The sequence below is a fragment of the Phaenicophaeus curvirostris genome, chromosome 1, assembly GCF_032191515.1.
Source record: "Phaenicophaeus curvirostris isolate KB17595 chromosome 1, BPBGC_Pcur_1.0, whole genome shotgun sequence".
NCBI lineage: Eukaryota > Metazoa > Chordata > Aves > Cuculiformes > Cuculidae > Phaenicophaeus > Phaenicophaeus curvirostris.
This window is the reverse complement of record NC_091392.1, coordinates 158694054-158715353: the sequence shown is the minus strand read 5'-3', so window position 1 is coordinate 158715353 and position 21300 is coordinate 158694054. Positions and strand designations below refer to the sequence as shown.

Below are 21300 nucleotides of genomic sequence, written 5' to 3'. Positions count from 1 at the left end.
AGAGCTTACTTGAAAAAAAAAAAAAAAACTAAATACATTTTTCTGTCAAATGGCACATAAGGAGAAAATACACTCTCCTTTCTTTCTAGATTTGCCTTGACACACTGGGTATGCTGATAAAGTTATAGGAGGCTCTCGAATGCAGCCGGCACTCGCTGCAGAATTAACTCAAACAGGATGAAAAGCAGATGAGAAAGTGGGTTGGCAGGAGACTAGCAACAGTGATGGCTGGAGCATCCTTTTTAAGGGCAAAATATAATCACTATTTCTGTCATCTCATTCTTAGCAAACCTTAATTAAAGGCCAATTACAGACAAAAGATTCAGCCAAACAAGTAACACATGTAATTTTATAATGAATGTACATTTTAGAGCATCTCATCCACAGATGAGCAAACTGAAAAAAATTGATATATCAGAGCTCACATGCATGATTGTACCTATTCTTGCAGCATTCTGTGGCTGCATCAATTATCAGGTAAACCCGAATCTTTTTAACTTTAGCTTGAAGAAGCACATTTGAAAGCAAAGGAATGAGACCTGAGTCTCAATTCTTGGAAGTTCAGAGCGAAACAAGTAATTTTCAGCTATTTTATATATAAACACATATTTGATTTCAGCTTCCTCATCCTTAACTTCAAGTCTGTTCTACTTTGTTGTAACAACTGGTGTCCAAAGTTATGCTACATCTTTTCTGATGAGTGGTTGCCATTTACTAGTGCCAGCAAGCCCCATGTAGCCTAAAGAGAAGGTACAAAGGTGGACTTTAAACCCCATTAAAACAAAGATACGTTATTTTGGTATCGTTTTTCTTCCATGCTCACTCTTACACAAGTTTAGATTCTCTTTAACAAATCTATAAAGATATTAAGTCCACCACCTTTAGGTCTCTTCTTAAGGATAACTCCTGCTATAATGTTCATCTGTTGTACATTGTAGAGTTTAACTACACCAGTTTACCACAGTCTTCAGAGTCTTAAAATGTGGAAACACGCATCCTCCTAAGGATTCAGGTGACCTATGAACCACATCTTCCCAAAGGGAGTGCTCACTTTCCCTGTGGAATCAACAGGGAGAAGCCCCATGAGGCCTCCTGACACCACAGGAAGAACAATTATCTGCCTAAACCTAGGATAACATGCTGACTTACTAAGGATTTCAATAATTGTTTTAAGAAGGCTGGGGTTTTAGACACCTGAAATCTAAGGAAATACACGTTTGGGTACCTCATTAGGCAAGGAGTTGCCAAAAACTGTGCCTTGTAACATAGAATCATAGAATCATAGAATAACCAGGTTGGAAGAGACCCACCGGATCATCCTGTCCAACCATTCCTAAAATGCCTGAAAAGGGGGAATGGAAGCACTAAATATATGAGCTAGGCAAATAGGTGCATACTTATCATTAGTTACTTCTGGATCCAAGCCAAGTAAAGCTTCCACCAGATTTCACCAAACGTCTTAACTCACCTCTAACTATCACTACCCACAAAGTTCATGAAAACAGATAATAAACAGAAAATAATCCATTGCCAAATGTTACCTTTCACAGTTAATATACAGTGACAATTGCCAAAACAACAAATTTAAGGAAATATCTATGGCTTATTGGGTTCAGTGACATTTCTCAGCACCTTGTCAAGAAATTCCGTTTGCCACCAAAAGGTTTAGACTGGCTGATAGGAAATGCAACAGACACAGGAGTTCCTGAAGAGAAGGAACAGGAATTTCCTGCACAGGTAGCAGGCAGCAAGCTGAGAGATGTTTTCATTGCACTTCCTGGTGTAAGAGCACCGGTAAGGAGGAATGTAGCTGGATTTTGGCACAGCTTGGCTAAATTCTTCATGGTACTCCACTGCAATAACCAACAGGATTTAGCGGTTCACAGCAACTTCATATTCCTTGTATAAGAGGTAAGATCTCATCTCAAACACAACTTAGTAGACCCATTTCACTGGTGGCATGAGATTCCTTATAACCTCGCTGGCATGGCCCAGCTTCACATTGCATTTGACTGGAAGTGACCTCATGAATCTGGCTGCTGGCCATCAAAGGAAAGACAGCCTTGTTCTCCAGCAGGGATTATTTTTGTTCAGTCCTGTCTTGCTGAGCTTTGTCAAGTGTATCTCCAAACAGGATGCATGCCTCTTGAAAGGCATGACTATGATCACTGCTTTGCCTGGGTTTCAAACAGCCACGCAGGCACATAATTCTTCTCTCTGCAACACTGGTGGTCAGGAGGGCAAGGCCCGGAGCTGCATCTAATACCAAGTATGTGGCAAGTTGTATTTCCCTCCTGGAATTGCTAGATCCCTTTGCACAGGGACATTTTTCAGCTTTGCTAATCAAACGCCTGTGGTTCTGCAACTGTAACCTATCGTTACACTGAAAGACAGATACTTTCATTAGCTCATAGGAATCCTACTTTTTCTTCATTAAATCAAATTCCTCTCACATAAATTACCTTGCAATAGACTCCATTTTGACAGGATTCAGAGAGTTTTTTTTCTTCATATTAGTAAGGATCACAAAGTACAAAAGTAAGGATCAAAGTCCACATTTCTTGGATATGGAAAGGAAGTTTACAGTGTCAAGTCTAGAAACTACTTTAGAAATGCAGAGGTTTCTATCAGGCTATGTAAAGGGCTTTTTGGTGGGGGTTTTGTTGCTGTTTTGGTGTAGGGAGGTGTGAGGAGGGGGATGTTAATGTCCGAGAAGTCCCTCTGCATGGGAAATAATCTCTTTGTTCTTGGCCAAGGTTGCTTCCTTAGCTGAGAACTCTTCTAAGCCCTCCAAAGGGAAAACATCTGGACTTTTGAATGTATTTTCCACTAATGCATGGAAAAGTCCCCAAAATTCTAGCTATTTTAAAAAATGTATAACATTTAAAATTCTACCTACTGAGCTACAATCTGAAATATTCTATTTACAGGAGAAAAAAAACACTGAAAGAAAAAAATGTTGGGTTTTTTACCATCATAAAAGACAAAAAAAAAACCCCAACAACTTCCCCTTCATCCCTAGATTCAGAATCCATACCATATGTCTTTCATAGGGTTCAACATATCCTCGCTTTCTTCTCCCAGTTCTGGTAAATGACGCACCATCAAAAAAATACCTTCTTTACATAAAAAGATCACCAGCTGCAGGAAGAAAAGCAAGTTCAGCAGCAAGACAAGTGCCAGGTGAACAGGAAGGAGGGCCACAGAGAGCCGGGAACTGTTGTCCCTTGCCAGGAGTATCTCACAAAAGGAGGAGAGAGCAGCACTGAGGCCACAGTGACAGGGGGCAGGTAGGAGAAGGGTATTATGAACTCCCTCTGTGCAGAAACAGAGGCAATTCTGAACCTCTCTACTCGACATTGACTTCTAAAAGCAAATATCACAAGCAATCGGGGCACATACGAAGAGTACGAGGATGGCCTGGCTCTACGTCATATTCTAGAGCACTGATGTTACAAAAACATGTGAACGGTGTGAGAACAAAACCAGGAGTGTTTGCCTGCTTAGTTATTTATTTTCAATCTCTGTCACTGTTTGACTACAGATGATGCCACGGTCCCATAATTTATTTCAGTCATTGCACAGCATATTATGTCCCTTTTACCCCCAGCTGCCATAGGAGACACAGAGAGATACGTTGTAATAATACAGCAATTACAGCCTCTGCTTTCTTTGCAAGTTTTCAGTGAGGAAAGCAGACAACTGCTAAAAATTTTAGTTCGACACATACTTACTGTGCTCGTGGAAAACAGACACTACTTAAACTATTATCTATTCTAGTCAAAACCCAATAGCGAAAGAAAACAGACATTCACAAAAGCACGTCAAGTAATAACTCTGCCCCAGCCTATTTTGATTGTCATCAACCAATCAGATAGAAGGAACTCAATAAAGCTACAATTTTCTGCAGTTTGTGGCAAATAAACTTCCCTCTCCTGATTACTGTTGATGATGTAATGAGCTATGATAAATGTCACCAGCTCCTAAAGGGTCAGGAAATTGAGTATAGATTTTTTTACTTCCAATTCAAAATGTGAATTCTAACACTGGGGGGAAAAACAACTTACAAATTCACTTCAGTTCTGATATTTTTGCTGCATAATACTTTACGTAAACACAGCGAAATCCCAAACTATCATAACAAATTTTCCTCTTATGAAAGATTATAAGCGTTTGAAAACCACATTATACGGCACTCCATAAAGCTGTTTTTCAATTGTGCAATTACGTATTCAGCAGTTAAATAAAAGTGAAATATTGACTTAAAACAATGTTAATGGTCAAAGAATCATTAAGAAATCCTTCATCATAACTTTCACAGCAGGTGGCCTGTAAAATGATCAAGAATAATGTGCTGGATTCTGTAGTCACCAAGGTCAGTTTCTGCATACAAATCTTTGCAGGGGGAGAAAAAGAGACCTTCAGAAAGTGGGCCATTCATCTGAACCAAGTTCAGAGAATTTCCAGCACTGTGAAAAGATATGTTATGCAAGCACATAGATGTATTCAGTGGGGGTAGACTGAACCAGCTACATGGAGACTACAAAGGAGCCCTCCCATGGCTCATGAATAAGTCGAGGAAATGATCAGAAAAAAATGGAGAGATGTTTAGACAGATGGCCCACTTAAAATGCCTGGGACAGGGCATAAGCGATTTTAATGAAACTTTAGATCTACCATATAAATTGTTTCTTATTTTCTCCGTGCTCCCCCCACCCCAAATCTCAAGAAAGGCAAATAGAAATTTAACAACTCAAACAAGGGCCTATCTTACAATGTAAAAAAAAAAAAAAAGGTAAAAGGGAAGTAAATCTCACATTTTTGAGCATTATTGGTTTAATAAGTTCATATACAAAGAAATATCCTTCACAGAACCTTCAACTATCAGATGAACATAAAAGCAGGGAATGGATAGATTAAAAGAATTCTAAACAGAAGTGTACTGCCAAAGAAAACAAAAATCTAAGCTTTACTATCTGAGCACTTTCAACACTTTCCAACATAAAAGTTTATCGTTGCACAGAAAACATAAAAGCAGCACTTTCACAGGATTATTTTAAGAACTAAAAATTATGTGAAAGGAACCTAGGAATCTGGGAATATTTTATTCAGCAATTTGAAGTATTTTCCACATCTCTGCACACACATTTCCTACACGTACTCAGAGTGACCCATGTCACATGCACTTTTACATAAAAATGGGGTTTCCCTCTCTCGCCTTCATGTATGTACATGTATACATATACACCTTCTGCTAGGAGTATGAAAATATACCATAATTATAGTAAATTGTAGTTCTGCATATATCATACAAAATAATAACCTCTACTAGCCTGTGTGCCAGCTGATCAGACAAAGGCTGAAAGAATTAATGGTTATGTCAAAATGGGTTTACATTACATTTTCTTACATATTACGTTTAGCTCAATAACAAATATGTACATTTATAGGCATGCACTCTACCTGAATAGTGGCCACAGGAAAAAATTAAATTACATGGAAGGTAAACTATAAAATGAAAAGGACTGCTTTAAAAGGATATTAGGGAGTGAACTGTGCTTTGATGCAAAACAGCATACATCTGAATGCTTCCTTTCCCTTTAAAAGGAGCCTTTTGGGGGATTTGCATTGACACAAGGGCCTGCAATCCAGTGCTCAATGAAAACCTCCAGTGCCTTCATCAGCGAACCCCAAATCAAAGCCAAATAAAGAAACGGTTAAAGATAGATCTTATAAATGTAGGGTGAATTTAGCTGCCTAGATCTAAGTGTGTGGGCTCAACCCCTTTCATCTTTGTTTAACTGGCAAGTTACCCAACCCTACAGACAACCTGAGCTCACCCTGGCTCACTGTCTTCCACTCTGAAGGTCTTTAAGCATGCAGAGGTTGGCTTCTAACTCAATGGCTTTGCAGGTAGCTTCACCAACAGCCTGGCAGGGGTCAGCAACAAGGGGCTCCTCTGCCAAAGCAATCTCCAGAGCCTTAAGGAAAGGTGTGCTCCAAGCATGCAGGCAAACACCAACAATTCTAAGGCTCTTAAAAAAACTTCTATGACTCTCATATCTTTATGTCTACCAGGCTAAGGAAGGAGGATTGCTGCTATTGCTCATCTTGCTACAACAAATTCATGCTTGCAGCGTATACATCCAGATAATGAAAGACCTGGGTTATTAGTCTCCCTCCACCTGAGAGGGTTCAAATCTACCTCCCACTTCTCAAGAGGAAGAGCCAAGACCCAGGTAGGTATCAGGGAACTTGCCATCCTACCCTGCTGACAGGTGGAAGGAATGAGCGACTCATGGAGACTCAGAGAATACAGCTCTCCAGCCTGATGATGCACGCTCTGGAAAAATGAGTTTGGGCATTTGGTTCTACTCCAGGAAATTTCAAAGTGCATTTAACAAACTTGATGAAACACAAAGCAGTCCTGGGAGCTGCAAGTACAGCCCAAGACCTCTGTGTTTCGGAGAAGGGTCAGTCTGCCTGATCCTTCATCAGATGCCAGCATACCTTGAAAATTACAAATAAATAAATGCAAAACGTGATATCTGAAACTCACTTCCTCTCCTATAGTATGTCAGGGTCTACATTAGCATTTGGTTCTTCTTGGTAAAAAGAGACATCACATGTGTTAATACAGGATAAGGGACGTTGCTCCTTGTCTCACTGCAAGCCTTTGTGAGATGAGAAGCAAGGAAGCTTCAAGTAACGTGTCTGTTCTTTCAAACCATTTCCTAAATCAGTAAAACTATTTACCAAAAAGAGAATTACTTGCAAAGAGGTGTTTTTAATTAGATCAGTCAACAATATTGACTTGTATGTGCTAACAACTATGAGACTATGTTCATCATAAAAAATTTTGGGCTATTTCTCTGCCATCAAAGTACTTTAACTTTACAATTGTGTGTTTCTCTAACATCCTTTCTTTTAATAAGGGTTTACTTTGGACAGTTGGTAAAACTAATAATAACACACCCCACAAAAGGAAAATTACAAACTCCATTTCGTGTTCAAATTCCCCTGTATTTCCTTGAACAAGGAAAATTATTGTGCAGATACTTACAAATAATCTTACAACAACTATCTCACTCCTTTTTAATGCTGAAAGAGCTTCAGCATAAACCACCGTGATGCAGTAGGGATGACTACAGCTCTTCTTTTGGAATCATCCAGTAACCATTACATCCTCCTATATAACATGATTGTACTGGGATGCAGCAGTTTGCTGGGCAGCTTGCTTCCTGTACCTTCATTCAAGCAATGGCTATGACCAGTAATAAAGTGCTGGTTTTCACTTTATTAAGTTTAGAATATTCCAGGGTTCTTGCGCATGTTAAAAATAGGTAGGAAGCAACTTCTAAACTAGTAATATGACAATGGAGATGGAATTATTAGAAGATTACATACTGTTAAGTTTGATAACATAGTCAGTTTAACATCTACACATAAATCAATCTTCCATAATTATTTTTTCAAACATCCAAGCAAAATTTCTGTTAAGTTTGCTCTACTCATCCCAGTAGTGAAATCTGCCTGCCTTGGAGCCTAGTAATCACAAACTAAATTCCACTAACCGCTGTAAACCTGAATTCAAAACACATTTGCTGCTTTAATCCATCATCACTTCTGTCAGAATTTAAAATTTCAATTATCCATACAATTCTTCAGTAGAAGTTCTGGAGAGTATCATAGAATCACAGAATAGTTTGGGTTGGAAGGGACATTAAAGATCATCTAGTTCCAACCCCCCTGCCATGGGCAGGGACACCTCCCACCAGACCAGGCTGCCCAAGGCCCCATCCAACCTGGCCTTGAACATCTCCAGGGATGGGGCAGCCACAGCTTCCCTGGGCAACCTGTGCCAGTGCCTCACCACCCTCACTGTGAAGAAATTCCTTCTTATGTCTAGTTTAAATCTGCCCCTCTCCAGTTTATACCCATTGCCCCTAGTCCTGTCACTACAAGACTTTGTGAACAGTCCCTCCCCAGCTTTCTTGTAGGTGTCCTGCAGGTACTGGAAGGTCACTATAAGATCTCCTCAGAGCCTTCTCTTCTCTAGGCTGAACAAGCCCAACTCTCTCAGCCTGAAGAACCTTTTCTTCACATAAACAGATTTTAATCTTCATGATAATTTCTGCAATTGCTCTCCCTCAAAAACATAAGCTCAGCATTTAGTTCAGCTATTGGGCCATAGTTTTAAAGGTAAACAAAAAATTGATACTTAAATTTAGGCTTCAAACTCCACACTTAGTTGCCCCAGCAAAGAACAGTTACAAAAAGAAGTGCTTAGGACCTGCCATCTCCTCTCAGTTGAAAACAATGTGAATACTGCACAATGCAGCACATTTGAAATATCATTCTGCCAATCTGAAGGATAAAATACATGTATTAGAATCAAATTTAAAACTTCCATTTGGAAGAGATCTTGGCCTGAGATGCTAGTGCTGTCTCTGTTCTGTTATATAATATTTTCTTGAACACATCATTGTTTTTCCAGCTATCAGTAATTTATAAGGTTAATCCTCCAAAAACCACATTAACCCATCTATTTTGTTTTATAGCTGCACCTATAGACTGTCATCACAATCATTAAAGGCAGTAACATCTGACTAAAATCATAGAATCAGCGAATGGTTTGGGATAGAAGGGACCTTAAAGATAATCTAGAATGCATCATTTCTTTAAAGAACAAAGTTTTTAAGAGCCAGTACAGTGAAACCTGTCAGCATCTGCTTAACTTACTAAGTCAAGAACTGGATTAGGAGTAGGTGCAACTCCTACAGTCAAGAGAAAAGGAAAGACATCAGAATAAGGCCACCTCTGAGGAAATTTGTCAACAGCACTGGGAGCAAGAACATCAGACTTCTTTAAGGTCTATAAAGAACACACTGCGCAAACTAATGAAGAATTATAAACTATATTAAGAAAACAAAAAGCCCCAACTGTCATAGAGCCAAAGTGAAAATACCTCCTTATAGAACATCACCTGCAAATATCTATGAGGTTATTAAGAATTACGTATTGAATGCTTCCTTCCCTGTTTTTAGTAGTTTCATTTAGGTCTCTCTTAAGACTTACTACTGAACTGACCAGATGATATCGCTAGAAATATAGACTGATTTTCTTTCTGTGACACTCTGTAGAACTAATGCTCTGACTCGGTCTCTCTGAAGCCTGTCACACGTACAACGTGCTAGATGCTGTTATTTAAAACAGAATTCTACTCATCTTGGAAAACAAAATGCTTGCACTAGATTTCAGCTGGCTCCCAGACTATTCTAAGAGCTCACCCATTGCACAGTGCTTACCATCTCCTGCAAACTTGGTTTCAGCAGAACCAAAAGAGCACATCCAAGAGCTTAACCATCTCAAGCCAGTGAGATCAGTTCTGTAATACAGCTGAACTGATCACAGTTGTTCTGTTGTTATTTTTCCTCTTAGAGACTCAATTCAGGAAATTACATAGAATGCAGCTTCAGGATGGCACACAGTCCCAGAAAAGGATGGTCAGTTTTTCCCTTATCAGCCATCCTATATGCCATAGTCTAAGAAACAAAAGCTGGCCAAAAGCAGTGGTTAATTTGCAACAATATATTTTTTTCTAGACTGTGGCTGGGCTTTTCAAAAAGAAGCTTATTCACTGCATACATAGGATCTAGCAATGGGTGACAGCACAAATATCAATGATGCATCTACCAACCAGTGACAATGTGATCAGAGCGTTTGGCTAGAGGCATTCAAGTCAGTTCCCAACAGGTTACTTCCTCTCCCTAACAAGTAAAAACTATGGCATTTTTCACGGTTTCTAAAGCTTTGTTCTCCATTCCTTCTACACTAGATTCCTATGGAATAAATTAATGCCACTAATTCTGTTCAGTTAAAGAGAAAAAAATAGCAGATGAGAAAAACTCCAAGAGTTCATTAAAAATTATATTAGATAATATAAACCATGCATATCTTCAATAGGTACTAATCCTTCATGTCTGGACAATTATAGCTTATAGTAGAGCTCCAGTGACTCATGTTACCTTCAATACATCTCCTACTGCACTTTCAGCTTACATCCAGAGTTCACACCACTCAGCTTTTCCCATCTTTTCCCTTTGTAACTAATGGAAAGAGAAAGATCCATCTCCACAATGAGTTAGACCTTAGATAAGCTGAACTACCTTTAGGTGATGCTTACCTTTATTTATTATATTACTTAGGCACTATGAATCTGGGCCACACAAACCCAGGCTCAAATTGTTATTTAACAAAATCGTATGTATTCAAAGGAAGATAAAACTCCATTGTCTTCCACATATTTTCATCCTTTTAATAGCACACCTGACATTGTTCATGCTATGGTCTTGCAAGTAGAGAGAAGAAAGCCAGTAAGAAATAAATAGTGTTGGTTTTCTACTTAGCTAATGTCATATGTATCAGATGTGAATGAAAGAATTTACTAGCTAAATTAGGGATTGTGAAGGACAAAAAATTTGTAACAGGTAGTGCCTCATGCTCAGTGTTAATAAAAGAGACTTTTGCCCACTAAGTTTCCTGCTGACTAGAGCCAAAGTAGAGAAGCCAGGCTGTGCAGGTAGATTGGAACCAAGGAGTGGCAGTAACACAACTGCACATGAAGTTCCACACGAAGTGGGTTGTTGTCTTATGATTTCCTTCTGCTTATTCTGGGAGACTCACAACGAATAGAGATCAGGAACATAGAAATGGCAATACTAGATGGCCCAAATATCCAACTAGTCTAATATTCAGTGATCAACAGTAGATAGTTAAATAAGGTATAAGAGCAGTACAAGAATGTAGTCACACTTCCATGATGTACTTAAATAGAAGTTCTTTCTCCTTCCTGGCCTTTTGCCAACACAATTAGCACTAATCAAAGTAGTTCAGTAATTCACAAAGCAAAGAATTAATTCTCCTAAACACAATATATTTTTCACAGACACACACAATATAAATGAGTAACATGACCCATACATAACGTGCCATACAGGTATACCTTTATATGCTATAGAAAACACAGTTTTCTTGAAACATTTCTTACACATCCAATTATTATTTAATGAATATGATTACACATTGTTTAAAAAGACTGTAGCATTCCTCTTTCCCAGTAAGCTAATATGTGAAACTATATTTTCTAGTGAATGTTCCTATTCTGTAAACAGTCATAAGCAAACAACTTGCCTGTGGTGAAGAAGATATTCAAAAAGAACATCAAGACTATTTTATCTGACACAGAGAAAAGATACACTTTGAACAAAAAATGTAAAGTGAAACTGTTGCTCAAACATGACATGACATACATTACCTAGCTGGTTTTGATCCAGTGTCTGCAACATACCAGCACACTGGTATCTCCTGAAAATTTAGATGGTTAACTACCAATAACAAGTAAAGAAACAAACAAATAGCAAGGGAGAAGCCAAAGTAGTTTCAAAACACACTGTCAGAAGCAGTGTATGGCAGCTGAGAGAAGATACCACAGAAAGATGTTCAGAAACAGCTCTCACAATTTGGCTTTCAACCTCAACCCTTTCTTTGTGCTCTACCACTCCTGCTGAGAGAATCCATACACAACAACAGACACATTCCCTCTAAGCCCAAAGTCTCACCCCTATCCGACATAATTTCTCTAAAATGCCAATGACTGTAACCCCTTCTGGGCCTTCCTGTGTGAGGACGAGCTGGCCCTGTCTCTGGAGAGCTGGGTTTCACCTTTCAAGGGCTCTAAATGCAATCCCAGCAACCCCAACTTTTTAAAACTGTGAAACGGCAAAATGCTATCAGCTCTTGCTATGCCTTGCTTCGGGTAAGACATACGAATGGCTGAAAACTGAGGAAGTTGAAGGAAGTTCTGGAATGGTGCTGCAATGCCTGATGTAAGGAGACCGAAGCTTAAATGGACATAAGGCTACCAGGATTGTGGAAATTGCTGGAACAGAGATTCACTCTATTTCCTCAGAAGGGTTCACTTAAAGTAGGTGTTAAGACCTGGGAAAAGGAAGCCTGTGCTAGAGGCAGACATGCAATGTCCGAGATCAAAGAGTGGAAAAATCACAGCTAATAGAGGAATAAGGTGGACTTAATGTTAGTAAACATCTTAAAATGATCGTGATTTGCCTGAGGATATGAGTAACAAGAAAAAAGGATTTGCTGCAGGGGCATGTGGGGAACCTGTAGGATTTAGAAGAGAAGTGCTCTCACCAGTTCAAGGCAACAAACAAAATCTGACGGTTTATGGCATCTCCCTTGTCTGAGGACATTAAGGGCTCGGAGCAGCCAGATGAGGACCTGTTTTAAATTTCTGTGTCTGGTAGAAAAGTGGGCAGCAGGGCCTGGAGAAAATTGTTACTGTGTTTCAGATCACCATCCATGGCAGAGAAAGGAGCCTTAGAAACGTATATCACAACACTGATGTAAAGACAGAATCTTAGTGTCTAGGAAGGATAACATTTAATAAATACCCCAGATTTTTTGAGGTGCTTTTTAACTCTGGAATTCAATAGGAAAAAAAATTATTTGTATTGTCACACTAACTGCAGCAAGACTTATTTTACTAAGACTAATTTTACTAAGCACCATAGAGAGACAGGATAAAGACCTGTCATCTCCTTTCTATGTCAATGGGTAAACATCCCTGGTTTCAAAAGAACCAGGTCCTGCACCGTTCTTTCCTGCCCAGTCTTTCTCACACTATGAGCTTTGAAGATACACGTTGAAGGGAAACCACAGCCAAAACAAACTCCAAGTACCACATTTAATTACACAGAGAAGTAAACCACTAAAGAATGGTCAGTAAAAGGTTAATTAAAGAATCCTCCATAATCACAAAAGGAAAAGTCATCTGAATAGTCTCAACAGAGATTCAGGGAAAAATATCCAGGCCTCCAAATGCTTATTTATATGCCAAGGCACCATCAATCTCAAGTATCCCATCTGAAATACAATGACATACCCATGTAATTTTTCTTTTAAGATTCCCAATACCAGAAGTTACGAAGACATAAATATATAGCAATCAATATGCTACGAAGAGGGCTACCACAAATGCAGGTAGGAGATTTTGAGTTGTGCGAGATTCAGGCATGAGATTCAACTCCAAGACAGCGAACAGTAGTACAATTATCAATGTTACCTCTGAAATACTTCTCCCATTAGAATTAGACAAGGTTAGATTAGGTCTTATATACAAAAAAAATTAAAATGTTCTTTTTTTTGTTACCATTTGATAATGCACATACCAGGAAATGTCATATCAAGAGAGCAAAGAAAGAGATCTCTAAGACTTCTGAGAGAAAGTCAGGACTCAATTTTCTAGTGAAGATGTTTCTTCAATATTTTCACTTAAACACACACAAACACACTCTAAGAGTATATGCAGAACTCACCCACTTCTCTAAAAGTTGAAAAGAAAGAAGGCTTCGCTCAAATCTTATATGTTTACACTTTTAGTATTACCCTTAAACAAGACTGAATTGAGCATAACCGCAGTGAAGGTCAGCTTCTACACTGGCATATCAGATTTCAAGCCAACAGCTCTTTTATTTAAAATACGTTAGATAAAAAGGTAATATGCTCTCTGTAAGAGTTCCCTTGAGCTTAGAAGGACCAATAAATTAACTGTTACCATATGTTTGGCTCCTTTTGGCAAAATTCAGTAATAAAACACTGCCAAACCTCTTTTGGCAGGTAATAATATTTGGTAGCTTATAGTACAACTTGGGGAAAAAGGAAACTGGACAGAAAGCTTGGAAATTAATAGAAGAAACTGCATTTCCATCCTTGTAGTTTGATATACACCACTGAAAGAAAATTGTAACAAAGTCAGCTCTATGGGTCTGATCCATAATAAGCAGCTGTCTCCTCAGAAAGAACTATATCAAATGCAATCCCAAACACTCCAGCTAGTACAGCAACACAAATATTCTGCATGTTTTTTTCTAAACAATGCTAGATATCTATGATCTATCTTGCAAATAAGCTTCGTAAAATTTGTATTCCAAAGCGTTAAAATGCATGTTATTAGCACTTTCATTATAGTGAGTTTATTTCATTATAAATGAGCTTACCTGCCATGCCATGCTCTTAAGTTTCACTTACATTAAAATTAAATACTTTTTCCCCCCACATCTTTTATACCTACATAATTGAGAACAGGATGTGACAGATAGAAAGCCTTTAACGCTACACCTCTAACTGTAATTACAGGCATAGGATATGAAATTGTGGTTATTTTAAGGACACCCACTACAGACTTTTTTTAAATTCCAGCTAAACAGGTTGGGGTGAACCCAGCTGGTCCTATTCCTTTACCAAGACAAGCAGGACTTGCTCTGTAAAGTCACACTTACATTAAAACAATGCTTTTTCAGATAAGAAAATGTCCATGTCATTTTGTCTTTGTAATCATCTATGTTAATGTATTCTACATTCATTATTATTCTCATTTTCAATAAAATGAATACAGCCTGTTGTTCACACCATCGTGGTTCGTATGTATAGGAAAAATAGACACTTGAAAATTCCATATTCCTTTAATCAGTTGCATCATCTATTAAATTCTAATTTTTATGTATATCAATCACTTGCTGCTCAGCTTACAGTCCAACACACACATCTGGCAAGCAGTTTGAGGCAGGTTGACAGGTATAGGCCAGACATTTCACTTCTTAAAGTCACGTCATTGCATGGTTAATGCTATATTTGCATTAATTTGATTACAAGCACTTACAGGTAAAAGTAATCCTAAAGTGTAAATCTAAGGATTATAATATAAGCTTCTGGAAGGTTTTTCCAGAAGAAAAACATTTTTGCTATTCTACGCATGCTTGCCTCATGCATCCATTTGGGATTTTATTAATAGCCTTCTCATTACTGTATCCATCTTCTGATTTCTTATTTTTTATTTTAAGTAAGGCAATTTCTGTGAAGACTTGACACGGAAATCAGAGACTTCATTACCCTGCAAAATATATCCCCAGTTCAAAGTATTTAAGAGGGTTAAACAAAATGCAAACATTTAATGCAACATTAAGCATGAGAAATAAAAACCTGATTGCCTAAAGAAAGCATGCTATGCTGTTACCCTGGTGACAGGTTAAAAAAGGATTGTGAGCTGAATGGCTGTATGATATGAAATTAAAATGTTTCACATTGAACAATCCAAAATGAATTGGGAAAGGTTAGAGCAGAGGAGGGAGAAATCAATTCTCCAATGGCAATGGTGAATGGAAGTGAAGTCTGAATAGGATTTGCCAGTGGGGTGCAACAGCTGCCAAATATCCTGCAGCCAAAGAATTACAATAATACTGATGAAGTGTGCAAGAGCTTTTGGAATCATTGCAGGGAACAGAGAAATACTCCTACAATAATGAGGCTATTCTGTGTCCCATCCCACTTTTGTAGCTGAATCAAAGGAAAAAGAAACGGTTGAAAACTGTAATACTCAATAACAAAGGTATAAATTAATTACCTATCCCTTCAATCAATATCTTATATTTAACTACAGTCTTTGTGAACCATGAATGAAGCAAGCATGCTAAAGTATGGACAAATCAAAACACATACATGTAAAAGTACGCAGACAATATTGAATGAGAGATTTGTTCTTCCCATACATTTTGTTGACAACATCTCTACAGCAACAGCATCTGGAACAAGCTATACGCTACACAAACAAACAGCAGGACACAGCCAGTGCCTCAAGGAAATTCACAAGATAAGGTCCTGTGATGTTCCTGCTTCTCTTTTTTATGCTAATAATCCTAGGAAAGAAACATCAGTAAAACTTCTCAGATTAATGCAGTTACACATGTATTTACTGAGTTTAGTCTCCCAAAGTCAAGAACAACTTTGCCCTTCCATAAAAATCTCCAAAACCATTTCATTTCTGCCCTTCAGAATCCCAAATAAAATATACAGATGGAGAGGAAAAACTATGCTATTATTACAATAGCTGTAAAATGACCAAGGAGCACGTGAAGATTAGCATGCACCTTGTTAGTTCTACAGTTTCACGCGTACACTTTTTACACAGAAATATTAAAGAACAGGTTTAGGAGGTGTAAACTTGCATGTGAAGAAATAATTGTCGGGCTTATAAAAGGGATCAAAGTAAAGGGAAGAGAAGGAGGCTTTGTTGTAAAGAGAAGACCTCGCAGAAGAAGAGGTCATAAGCTAAGCACAGATGAGAAAAGGGCCAGATTCACAACCGAAAAGGGCCAGGAATATAGCAGCATAACAGAAAACATTCACATGTGCACACTATGTAAATTCAAGTTTGAACATTAAGGGAACAGTAGCCACAGAACCTATAAAGGTTCTATGGCGGCTGTTGCCTTCCCAGAAGACATGGTGAAAATGAAAAACATAGGAACTTAGCCAGGCCCATTTACTTTAGCGAACAGCCTTTCCAAAGCAATCACCACAGTAAGATGCAGGCCTCTGGAGACCATCTAATCCAACCACCCTGCTAAAGCAGGTTCACCTACAGTAGGTTGCACAGCAATGTGTCCAGGTGGGGTCTGAGTAACTCCTGATGAGGAGATTCCACAGCCTCTCTGGGCAGCCTGTTCCAGTGCTCTGTCATCTTCAGAGTAAAGAGGTTTTTCCTCATGGTCAGGGGGAAATTCCAGTGTTCCAGTTTGTAGCCACTGCCCCTTGTCCTGACACTGGACACTGCTGAGAAGAGTCTGGCCCCATCCTCTTGACACTCATCCTTTAGATATTTATAAGTGTTGATAAGATCCCCCCTCAATCTTCTCTTCTCCAGGCTAAACAGACCCAGGTCTTTCAGTTTTTCCTCACAGGAGAGACGCTCCAGTCTCTTGGTTATCTTCATGGCCTTCCACTGGACTTTATCCAGTAATTCCTTGCCTCCTTTCAACTGGGGAGCCCAGAATTGAGCACAGTACTCCCGATGTGGCCTCACTAGGGCAGAGTAGACATGGAGGATAATTTCTCTCAACCTGCTGGTCATGCACCCCAGGACACCACTGACCTTCTCGGTCATATGAGGGCATGTTACTGGCCCATCATCAACTTAGGGTCCACCAGGACTCCCTGCTGCTTCTCCACAGAGTTGCTTTCCAGCCTGTCAATCCCAACCCATGGGAGTTTTCCTCCCAAGATGCAGAACTCTACACTTCCTTTTGTTGAACTTCGTTAAGTTCCTCTCTACCCAGCTCTCTAGCCTGTCCAGGTCTCGCTGAATGGCAGCACAGCCTTCTCGTGTATCAGCCACTCCTCCCAGTTTTGTATCATCAGCAAACTTGCTGGGACTTGCTGTCCCCTCATCCAGGTCATCAATGAACAAGACCAGGCCTAGTACTTATCCCTGGGGCACATGACTAGCCACAGGCTTCCAACTAGACTCTGCACCACTAATCACAACCTCTGAGCTCTGCTGTCCAGCTAGTTCTCAATCCACCTCACTGTCTGCTCATCTAATCCACACTTCCTGAGCTTAACTATGAGGTTGTTATGGGAGATGGTAGCTCTGCTTTCAAACATCTAAATAAATAACTTACATTACTTATCAATTCCAATTCCATTAATTTAATCCAATCAAAGAAAAAATTCTACGTACATTCTGTAGGAGCAGTCATAAATGCTACCTTGAAATGTTCAATTTCAACTGGCCAAAAGTCACTGTTTCATGTATTTGCATCTACTTATTTGTCTCTAGCACACATAATCCTCTTTCTGTAATACGCAACCAAACAATGTAGAAGGGTAAGTAACAGCAGATATTAAAGATAGCTAGAATATTGTATCAGACAGCTGGTTTAGCAGTGATTAAGCAACATTACAAAAATATAAAAACATGTAATTATGTAGGGGTCAAAAGAACAACATCAAGTAACACCTAAAGAGACAAGAGAGGGTTGTCATCATCAGAAAATCCCCTTATAAACAAGGATATCACACTTTTAAAAAAGGGAGTCTTAGTAACTTGCTGAGCTACAGGGAAAGATAAAACACATTGTGGAATAATGGCCTGAAGCTGCAGTAGTTACATAAACATATTGAGAACTTCCAAAGGTATAACATGAAAAGAACACTTGACTTGTTGACCAGGGGACTAGAACGTTAAGGGAAAGACAGTGTTATTTTCATGAGCTAAGGATGACTGCGTAACTCCAAAGCAAGGGAATGAAGAAAGCCACAAGCAGGCTGGACCAAATGAATACAGTGTCTTATCTTCATATATCACACTAAGGGGTATTGGTAGGATAACGCAAAGTATAAATATTTTACTATACTTCGAACAAGTGTTCCTGTTGTTACTGTGGTTTGCGGGGGAGGGAATCAAAATCATGGTGCAATTGATACAATTCTGCAGTGCCTGTGTCTCCCTCCTTCCAAGTAGCCAGTTTGGATGATTCCAGTGAATTTTCTGACATCATCTCCCTTCTTCTTAAAATTAATGTAACATAACCTTATTTTGTGCTGCTCCAGCAGAGCGGGAGCACCAGAAAGCTCTCCTATTGGGCAGCTGACCACCCTTCCATATGGGGAAGCCCTAGGCTGGCAAAGAGCTGGCTCCATCCCAGACTCCAGCAGAGTAATAGGTGTAGCCGGGGTGAAAGCAAGCATGCCTGAGAGGGGCAGGGCTCCACTGCCTCTGAGCAGTTCCCTCACTGCCCTAGCCATACAACAGCAAGGCAAAGCAGGCATCTGAGCCATCACTACTAAGTGTACCTGAGGATTTATGTCAAGACATTTATACTGAAACAACACAGACACAAGCTTACAATAACTCATTAAATAAAAAGCTAAGGGATCCATTTCTGTTCTTGCAGCTCACCAGTTGTGTCCTGCCAAGTGCACCGTACCCCTCAGCTTTCAGAATTTTACAACAGTCTGGCTATTTCAGAACTTGACAAAAACTTGCTTGTATTTTATCTGTAATTTCTCACTATAACCTTACCTTTCCTGTGAAAGTATTATTTTCTGCTCAGAAAGCATGATCCATTTTAGGTCTCAAAATACTTTATATGTGTTGATAAATAAATATTTACAAATCTCAATTATGTAGTAAAGTAGTAAGGCCATTTTGCCTTCTTGAAAACTGAGGCCAAATCTAACTGACTTCTCTAAGGTCCCACAAGAACAGTTAGGAGTTTAACTCAAGGCTCCCTAATCCCAGTCTTCTATATTGAAAACACACGTGCAAGCAAAACCTTTTGGGTTTTCACTAGGAATATAAAACATTTTCCAGTGTGTTACCATCTTTCTGCATGCAGTATCAGGTAATATGGGCATGCAGCCTCCCTGTTTTTTTCCAAGTCATAAATGATGAAAGGGTATAACCCATAGAAAAATTAGGAAAATACCTTTAGCGGCCAACACAAGCAACGCATAGGAAGTGCTGCAGGCAATTGGGTTTAGAAGTATAAACATCACATTAGTAGACCCATGAGATAGCATGATGTAGCCACACCTGGAGAGTCACTCTCCTATTCCCCTCCCAACCCACTAATGAAAACAAGTCTGAAGCCAAAATGTGAAGATTCAACTGTACAACAACGTTTCTGGTCTCCAAAGCTAACTACATCAAACAGACATAAAATAAGCTGGATTGACTTCAGCCAAAGTATGTTTCCACTTGAAACAAGATCGAGGTCTGTCTATAAGACCTTGGGATTTTACTAGATGCTGTAAATCTGTTCAGCAGCTGTGGGTGGCACCAGTTCCACAATAAACTAGACCATGGAATAAGTAGGAAAAGTCCTAGGTAAAATAACTGAAAGCTGAACAATGAAATAATCATCAGTCATTCATGGCTCTTTCCTGTAGGAAACATGTGCCCCTATTATCTCAATATCATGGTGAAATATTCACACTAATATCTGGCTCAGAAAATATCAGCATTTTTATTAGTTAATTATCTTTAGCAACAAAAAAAAAAAAACTCCAAAACCCACATCCCACAACTACATTTTTCCCAAAAAAATGGTTAAATAACCAGTTAAACAAGTAAATAAACAAACAAAGGGTTTCACAGAAAATGCTCTAAATATTAGACTGCATAGCAAAAGTAAATGTCTGCATTCCTGTAACTCTGAGCAAACAGTGGTCTCCAGCAGCTGTTCTAGCTAAAGGCTGGAAAATTAATCCTAGGAGACTGTTGGTGAGGGCAGGGGCACATACCAATGCAGACAGTGGAAACTCACCTGTGGATGCTCCACCCAAATTACAATACAATTTCTTCTAACACAGGAAAGGCAAACTGACTTTCAGCTTGTGGCCCGTATTAACCTCAACACCACACAAACTACTACAACAAAGAATCCTGCTACTCTGGTCACATCTAATTGAAACTAGCTGAAGAAAGTTGAGTGTCCTAATGAAGCAACAGGTCACTGATCACCAGAGTGTATTCAAGAAAGAACTTTACACTTGATGATTTATGGGTACAAACTGGAGAGGGGCAGATTTAGACTAGACGTAAGAAAGAATTTCTTCACCACAAGAGTGGGAAGGCACTGGCACAGGTTGCCCAGGGAAGCTGTGGCTGCCCCATCCCTGGAGGTGTTCAAGACCAGGCTGGATGGGGCCTTGGGCAGCCTGGTCTAGCGGGAGGTGTCCCTGCCCATGGCAGCACGGTTGGGACTGTATTATCTTTAAGGTCCCTTCCAACTCGACCTATTCTATGATTTGGTCACCCAGGGGATTGCAATATACATATTTTCCGGTTACGTCTCTGAAAATACCATCGACTGTAGAGTAGAACCCCCCTCATGATGATGATGCTAGTCTGATCTGTAGCACAGAGTTAAAGCCCACTTCTGCAACCCTTCCACAATCAATCTTTTGCCCATCACTTCCTTCTTGCTATACATTCCCACCTTTAGAGCTGCTGACAAATAATTTCACATCACGAGTACTTAAACTTGTTCTGTCAGAATCATCTAAACTATTATTGTTCCTAGGCTAATATGGGTCACTTTAACAGAAGCACAGTAGAAAGCAACTATGCACAAAATCATGCCTGCATATCTGGAGGAGGAAGAGAGCAATGGCAGAGGCCAAAGAAGGAGCAGGCTGGAACAACAATTCCTTAATATGGCTCAGCTCCATTTCATCTGATCACAGTCTTAGCACCACTAGTGAAAGGTGGAGCTTCTGTGAAGACTTCCAAGCACGGTTCTTTGTATCTATCTATCTGGCTAGAATAACAATCCTGAACTTAGACTGAATAAATCATGGGGGGAAAAGGGAACTCAAAATACCCCTGCAGTTGTGAAAAGTATGCATATTATACATACGGTTCCCAAAAGGGAAAAG

At 39.3% G+C, this 21300-nt stretch overlaps 1 protein-coding gene across 1 annotated transcript in view; it reads right to left on the bottom strand.

The window, feature by feature from the left end:
* PCCA (propionyl-CoA carboxylase subunit alpha) overlaps positions 1 to 21300 on the bottom strand; it is a 289215-nt gene that overhangs the window by 112703 nt on the left and 155212 nt on the right. The window lies entirely within an intron of this gene.